Genomic DNA, 8,726 nt, shown 5'->3' with positions numbered 1-8,726 from the left:
CAAAGCAATTTGGGCAGCATCTTCAGGAGTAAGTTACCATGAACAATTTTGTACTGAAAATAAAATACTTGCTGAAATAGCCTCATAGCATAAAGTATTATATTTATTTGCTGGGAACACTTGAATCAGTGAAAGACAACTTTATTACTGAGAGACTTAAGAAACACAATAAGCAAATGTGCTACAGTGGTTTATTTCTGAAGCCAAAAAAAAAGTGATTATGAAGACTAAGCTAAGAAAAAAGGTCAGTCCTTCGCACAAGACAATTTCAAATGTGACACTGTAAGAAGATGAGTTTGTGTCAAACAAGACATATATTTTCCTTTTGTAACTTCTGTTGCTTAAGGACATCTTTGTATTCTTTCAGCAATGCAATTATATTAAGGCTGTAAAAGCAAATACACATTGGGACAATTGTCAGATTCAATTTTCAACTGGAGGTTGCGGAGCCTTTGCTGCCTGTTTGGGGCACAGTCTTTAAGATCTACTTGCTAGATCTGTGGTTAAATTCTACAGCACTCTGGTTGATGTGTGAAAAGGACAGCAAGTGTATTAGTCTGCTTTTCATTACTATAACAAAATACTGAAGACAAGCTACCTATGAAGGAAGAGGATTTATTTTGGCTCATGGATTGGGAGGTTCACCCCCTAAGATTGTACAGTCCCCATTTGTTAGGCATTTGGTAGAGGACATAGATGGCAGTAGTAGGGCATGTGTGGAAGAAGGATCACATTGCAAGCCAGAAAGCAGAGAGAGAGAGCAAGAGAGCGCGCGAGAGAGAGTGGCTGGCCCCACTTCAAACACTCTTTCATGAGAACCACCTTCTGAGGACATGCCCTCAATGATCTAAGGATGCTCTACCAGACCCACCTCTTTTTTTTTTTTTTTTTTTTTGACAGGCAGAGTTAGATAGTGAGAGAGAGAGAGAGAGAGAGAGAGAGAGAAAGGTCTTCCTTCCGTTGGTTCACCCCCTAAATGGCCACTATGGCCGGTGCACTGCGCTGATCCGAAGCCAGGAGCCAGGTGCTCTTCTGGTAGACCCACCTCTTAAACAGCAGAGTTGGGTTACATTTCCAGCTTCACAACACCATTAACTTCTGACTTTGCCATTCATGCATAGTTCAGAAGCCACTTTCAAACCACAGCAACAAGTGACATTTCTTTACGGTCCCAAAATCCCCTCCTTTTTTTTTTCTTTAAAAAATATCTATTTATTTATTTGAAAGAGTTACAGGGAGAGAGGGGAAGAGGGAGAGAATCTTCCATTTCCTGGTTCACTCCCCAGATGGCCGCAACAGCCAGCACTGGGCCATTCCAAAGCCAGGAGCCAGGAGTTCACCTGGGTCTCCCAAGTAGATGACAGGGGCCAAGCACTTGGACCATATTCTGTGTTTTTCCCAGGCCATTAGCAGGGAGCTATATTGGAAATTGTGTAGCCGGGAAAAGAACCAGCTCCCATATGGGCTGCTGGCACTGCAGATGTCACAGGCAGTAGCTTTACCTGCTGTGCCACAACGCCAGACCCCCAAATCCCTTTCTTTCTCTCTTTAATTCTTCTCGCCCTCATCTTGTTCCTTTCCTTGCTCTTCTTATATTCTGCTTCCTTTGCATTTCTCATTTTACTTCTTGGGTCTACTGGACAATACTAGCTTACCTTCTCATCTGGTTCCCTAAACCAAGAAAAAAAGAAAGTCGATCCTTCTGCAGTCGTAGGAGTTGGTGCATTCAGTGTTTGAATCCTATTCCCCAAGAAAAGTTTTGGCAGCAATTTTCTTTTAGTATGATGTAGAAATAGACATGATAAAGTGGGGGCAGACTGTCCACAATAATTATTATTTTTCTTTTATTTATTTGAAAGGCAGAATGGGGGGGAGAGAAAGAGAGAGATATCTTCCATCTGCTGGTTCACGACTCAAATGTCCACCATGGCCAGGGGTGGGCCAGGCTGAAGCCAGGAGCCAGGGACTCCATCCAGGTCTCCCACATGGGCTATCTTCTGCTGCTTTCCAAGGTGCATTGGCAGGGAGCTGGATCACAAGTGGAGGAGCTGAGACTTGAACCAGCATCATAAGTGATGCCGGCATCACAGGCAGTGGCTTAACCCATTGCACCTTTATACTAGCCCCCAGTCATGTTTTTTGTTTGCATGAGAGGTACAGAAAGTTAAGATGTTACGTAGTTTACCTTAGGTCACTGAACTACCTCCTTGCTTTGGAAGCTTAAGACAATGGGTATGTCTAGTCTAACTTTAAAAATCCTTTAGAAGCTAGAACATCATCACTCATCCTTTAACACTCCTAGTTTTTCAGTAAATTTATCAGAAAACTGTTGTTATTACTCTGAGCCATTCATGTCCTACAAGTTTTAGTAACAGATGTCTCATAGAAATGACCCACAATAGTTTGCTTTAGAGGTTCTGGGAGGTGAAGACAGCTGTTATACACTTGATTGAGTAACTTGTTTTCTATTTGAAAAAAGGCACTTGCAGTGGGCCCAGAAAAAAGGTGGAAAACCTGGAAGCTTTAGTTCCCCGGAGCAGTCACAGAGGTCCTGGCAATCACTGAAGTAGCTGGCAACTCAGCCAGATCACACTGATAGTCCAATTCTCTAAGCAATCAAGGGTGAACACACACATGTATTCCCGTTGTAGTCTCTGTGTTAACGATGCTCCACATCCTGGGCAGAGCACTCAGTGGTTTGCTTGTAGATGCAGTGGACTTGAAAGTGCAGTGTAATAAAGGGGAAGGCAGTGATGGAGACCAGCAAATGGAGAGAGCGGGGGAGCGAGAAATGTGGTGTTGTTCATTAGGTGTCTGTCTTTGCTAAAGTGGCCAAATGCACAGCACCACTGGGGACCAGCTCCATCAGCTCATCTCTGAACCCTTTGTTTCTCTATTTAAATGATTCAGCTTCTTTTAGCAATTCCCCAGAGAATGCAGGCCCATTGCTCAGCAGTTAGTGATTTTAAAGCCCAGCTTTCAGGGGTGAATTTGGCATAGTATGGCACTGGGCACTATGGCTCATTGACTGCCAATGGCTTCTCTTTTCCCCTATGCCCCAGCGGAGTCTTCTCTCCATCAGGGTTCCCTCAAAAATTCAGCCCAATCCCTTGTTTTCTCAGTGCATTGAATTTAGTCAGCAGTTGGGATAAAAGCAGTGTGATTCAATTGACTCACACTGCAAATGTCTAATTGTTTCAACCTTCCCAAAGATATTAGCATCTTAAGAGACACTGGAGGTTAATTTAAGTGATTTCACTAATTGAAAGGATTTCAAAGAGTAGAATCTAGTAAAATAAAGACTTGTGGGCACAGTGTGGGGAGCCACTGGTAGCAAAGCAAGGAAGCTATCTTTTGCTCTTACTGGCACATAGAGCTTTGTTGCAAAGTGTGACTATCATCCTCATATTTTGCAGTGCTCTGTGCTTTCCATATTTATATATAATAGGCATCTATAATGCAACTTGATAAATCAAATTTTCGAAAAATGTATCTGTCATCTTGATCTGGGAAAAACATGCAGAGTTATCTTTTTGCTAATCCACTGTTGCAAAAAACTGTAGGACTGGTAAGTATAAAAGATGCAAGTACCTATTTGAAACTCACCAGAAACAGATGTCTCCCTACCTATGCTTTACAGTGAAAATGTGATCTCTCTACCCAAAGCGCTTTCAGTTCCATAATTAAATTCAGTTGCATTGTTAATGTACTGTTGACATTAACTTGTATCTCATATACACAAGACTGGGAATACACATATGTTAACTTGAAACAGCTGTTTGCAAAATTACTACAATATGGGCAATGCTTCTTTTAACCATTATGCTCTTATATTTAAACATGATTTGCATCTGTAAGCACTTATTATATGTAGAATTAAAAGGAGATTTATGACATAAAAATGAACTTTAATGCTACATTAATATTGCATTTGACAATAGTATGGTAGGAAAAGAAAGCTAGTAGGAGTATTTCTGCACATCAGAGGCCATGCCCTATTGGTATGCATGCCAGAAGGGCAGGGCCTGCTCAGGCATCTTTCCACTGGTCAAAGTGGTCTTTAGGCTCCACCACCAACAGGTCTGAACGGGGCTATCACAATAGCTTCTCCCATCTCCTCTACTCTTGGTGTGGGAAGGGCAGAATCATTGGGATAAGCTTTCTCCAACAGCCTCATTTCTGGCTAGCTGATACCTGAAATTCTACAACTAAAAATATCGTGATTTGCCCTGTCTTAATACTTCAGTGCTTTTGTGTGATCTTGAGTTAAGAACTTGAAATGTGAGTTTCAGATATGAGCATGAAGTGTAAATATTCACTGGGACCTGAGCGTCACTTCATCAAACCCTTTCCAGTTTTGATAGGGGCAGGTTGGAAACGGTATCCACACCTGCTGAGATACAGAGGTGTGAAGCCCCCGATTCCTGAAGGAACTGCAAGCCTCAGGACCCAACACCTGATGTTAACAGCTGAGTGGGCAGCTGAGCCTGTCCACTGAGCCCCAGTCGCCTCTTCATAGCTGCACTTCAGTCCTCAGGGCACAGCAGGAACTGCACCCTAATGAGGTTTTAGGACATAATGGTACGGTTTCTGACATAATACTTTGTCAAGGCTTTTTAGACAAGTTCTATTTTGAGCACAATTTCTTTTTTTTTAAAGATTTTATTTATTTATTCAAAAGTCAAAGTTACACAGAGAGACGAGAGGCAGAGAGAGGTCTTCCATCTGCTGGTTCACTCCCCAATTGGCCGCAACGGCCAGAGATGTGCCGATCGGAAACCAGGAGCCAGGAGCTTCCTCCAGGTCTCCCACGTGGGTGCAGGGGCCCAAGACCTTGGGCCATCTTCTACTGCTTTCCCAGGCCATAGCAGAGAGCTGGATCGGAAGAGGAGCAGCCGGCAGAAGAGGAGAACCGGCGCCCAGATGGGATGCCAGCGCTTCAGGCCAGGGCGTTAACCCGCTGAGCCGTAGCGCCGGCCCCTGAGCACAATTTCGAACTACAGGAAACACCAGAAGTTGTTAATGCATTTACATTTTCATTTTATGAGAATACATTGGTGTTTTTTCTGTGCTAGAGAATTAAATCTGAACACAGTAATGCTAAGTGAATGCTAAGTGAAACAAGCCAGCCACAAAAGACCACATAATGAATGATTCTATTTATACAGCACATCCAGGATAAGTAAATTGCTAAAGACAAAGGCAGATCAGTGTATGAAGGGCTGGAGCATGGGTCGAGTAGAGAGTGACTGCTGTATTTCTTTTTTGGGTGATAAAATTGTTCTAAAATTAGATTATCATGCTGACTGCAAAACTTTATTAACACAGTAAAATCCACTGAATCGTACACTTGAAATGAATGAACTTTATGACATGTACATCATATCTCAATAAACCAGTTTCAAAATAAATAATAAATAAGCCCAATAGCAAACAACTGAGAACCTTCCTCATGGGGCTTACGTTCTAGGGAGAACAGGCAGACAAGGGAGGTACAGACTTGCCTAGGGGCAAGCAGAATGACCAAAAGGGCACAAAGAAAGACCACTTTGACCAGTGTTGGGCAAATCACAGACTGATACTTAGAGGTCATGGCTTCTAAGCTGAGAAATAGCAGACAGAGAGAATAATATGAGAGAATATTTGCTGAGCCCCAATTCTCTGGAAAACACTGCACAGTAGAAAGATGACTGCGTCAATCCCAGGCCTTAAGAAGCTCACTTTTGGGGCTGGCACTGCAGAGCAGAGAGTTAAAACCCCGACCTGCAGCACCAGCAGGCCCTATAGATGCTGGTCCCACATCCGATCCAGCTCCCTGCTAATGTGTCTGGGAAAGCAGTGGAGGATGGCCCAAGTCTTTCTGCTCCTGCGCCCACATGAGAGACCCAGAGGAAGCTCCTGGCTCCCAGTTTCAGATCAGCCCAGCTGAGGCCAGGGAGTGCAGTGGAGGATGGCCCAAGTGCTTGGGCCCTGCACCCCATGGGAGACCAGGAGAAGCACCTGGCTCCTGTCTTCGGATCAGCGCATCACCGCGGCCGCGGTGGCCATTGGAGGGTGAACCAACGGCAAAGGAAGACCTTTCTCTCTGTCTCTCTCTCTCTCTCACTGTCCACTCTGCCTGTCAAAAAAAAAAAAAAGTGGAATAAATAGGGGATTACAGACATTTATAACACAGTGATAATACAATGACAGAGATAGGTAGAGGGACCACTGAAGTCACAGAAAAAGGAAATAAATCTGGCCAAGGAGGGTGGAGGCCAAATAGAAATGAAATTTGGGGGTGGAAGTTACATTTCTTTCTTTTTTTTTAAGATTTATTTATTTATTTGAAAGTCAGAGTTACACAGAGAGAGGAGAGGCAGATATATATATAAAGAGAGAGAGAGAGAGAGAGAGAGAGAGAGAGAGAGAGGTCTTCCATCTGCTGGTTCACTCCCCAGATGTCTGCAATGGCCAGAGCTGCGCCGATCTGAAGCCAGGAGCCAGGAGCCAGGAGCCAGGAGCCAGGAGCTTACCCCTGGTCTCCCACATGGGTGCAGGGGCCCAAGCACTTGGGCCATTCTCCACTGCCCTCCCAGGCCACAGCAGAGAGCTGGATTGGAAGAGGAGCAGCCGGGACTAGAACCAGCACCCATATGGGATGCCGGCGCTTCAGGCCAAGGTGTTAACCCACTGTGCCATAGCGCCGGCCCCGGAAGTTACATTTCATTATACGGAGCCAAGCGCCTTCTGCCCAGTGACGTCCTCTGCACACATCTCAGCAATAGCCAAAGGGAAAGCACTGCGAGGTCGGAGGCATCGGGAAAGCTGAGTGGAGAGGAAGGCAAAGAGGCAGAAGACCTGGCAGGCATCCCCCCTAAGACTGATTCTCATGAGACAGCTCCAGCCATCCATTTCTATTCAGAGAGCACAGCACTGTCCTGCTCTCTTGCTTGCACTAAGTTCTCTGCTGTTTGAAAAAGTGGAGCCCTCATGAATCTGTGGGCCAACATTTTCTAGCATCTTCCAGTTCTGGTGATTTCTGGCAGTTAGGTCACTTGTCACCTCTCATGACAAACATCTGGCAGACACCTCCCCAGGCATATCCCTTGTGGCTGTGCTGCTGCTTGGCAGGGGCCTTGAACCACATTCCCGACATGTCCAGACGGAGACACAGAACCGGTTATTCTCAAGGTTGCACATACTGCCATAAATCAAAAAGAACAGCAGTATTCCAAAGGGACAAGTTCAATGGATTATTTGTTATTTCTCTATTATCTATTTCATTGTGTATGTGTGTGTGCACATGCAGGTGCAGATTTTTTGTATAAATACATTTGTGTGTGTTGATAAAGTAAAGATGCATTTTTTAAAAAAAGAATTATTTATTTCTTTGAAAGAGTTATAAAGAGAGAGGGAGAGATCTTCCATCCTCTGGTTCACTCTCCAAATGGCTGCAACCCGAAGCCTGGAACTCTATCCTGTCTTCCACGTGGGTGGTAGGGGCACAAGTATATGGGTCATATTCCACAGCTTTCCTAGCACATCAGCAGGGAGCCGGATAGGAAGCAGTGCAGCCAAGACTCAAACTGGTGCCCATATGGGATGCCAGAGTCAGAGCAGCTTAACCTGCTGTGCCACAATGCAGGGCCCTGTTATTGTTATTGTTGAAAGTAATCTAGAATTCCTATTTTTGAGTCCCTTATTTGACATAAACATTCTGTCCCTTCACAAACCAGGAAGGAATCAGTTTTGGCCAGTTTTGATTTTCTTGTCTACAGAGGTGGCACAACAAGTCCATGACCAGTAGCACAGAGAAGACATTTATTTTCACTGTATTTGATGACAGTTTGCTGAGGGTGACTGCCCAGGGATGCTCCTGTTGGAGGAGAAATTGACTTCTAGAAGCTCAGTATTTCAAAGACTTGTGATGACCCCAGGAAACAGAAAAACATCACTTCGGTCAATCACCCACTTGTGATTGCCTATTCTTCTTGGAAATAGGAACCTGAGATGTGATGTCTGTCTCACGCTCATTTCAGAATCCATAAATAATTCATGGAAGGTATCAACTTATTTATAGGGTAGGTAGGTGGCCAAGAAAGAGTTCTGGGTGTTTACCAGTAACACGGCCCTGGAAACTGCATCCTATTGAAATCATTCCTGTTCTTGGCAGGGATCATTTGTGCTGAGGGTTGTATCCACACCCTTTTAAAAACATGCCAGGGATTTAGCATAACTAATGTGAACAAATCGACATGGGTATTCTTTGGAGGCAAGTGTGAGCAGAGACCAGGTTTTCCCCGGTGGGTATGCACGGGTGGTGGAAATCAAGGGACCCAAATCCATGCCACTAGATGACTAAACTCCTTTTAGGCTACAAAGATATTGTTTAGTTTCCCCCACACTATGCTGAATTCAGACCACATTTTATCTTACAAGTAGAAGAAGTAGCTGCAAATATTTTCATGCCCTGCCAATGACATATGCACATATGCACTGACTTTTAACAAAGAGCTCATAAACTCATTGTATGATACTGCAAAGCTGGAGAACTCCTGCTCATTAAAACACAAGCTTCATGTTACATGTAATTAAGGTAAGGAGGAAAATGTCAGTTGTGACTGTAAATGCATCTTATGTTACATATTCAATGCATACAGAAAAATAATGTGTAAATTTCATTTCAAACTCAAAAGTAAAGACTTGTCAAAGTAGATAAATGATCCTCAGGATGAAAAAGATAA

The sequence above is a fragment of the Oryctolagus cuniculus genome, chromosome 3, assembly GCF_964237555.1.
Source record: "Oryctolagus cuniculus chromosome 3, mOryCun1.1, whole genome shotgun sequence".
In the NCBI taxonomy this organism is placed as follows: Eukaryota; Metazoa; Chordata; class Mammalia; order Lagomorpha; family Leporidae; genus Oryctolagus; species Oryctolagus cuniculus.
Note: the sequence above shows the minus strand (reverse complement) of the source record.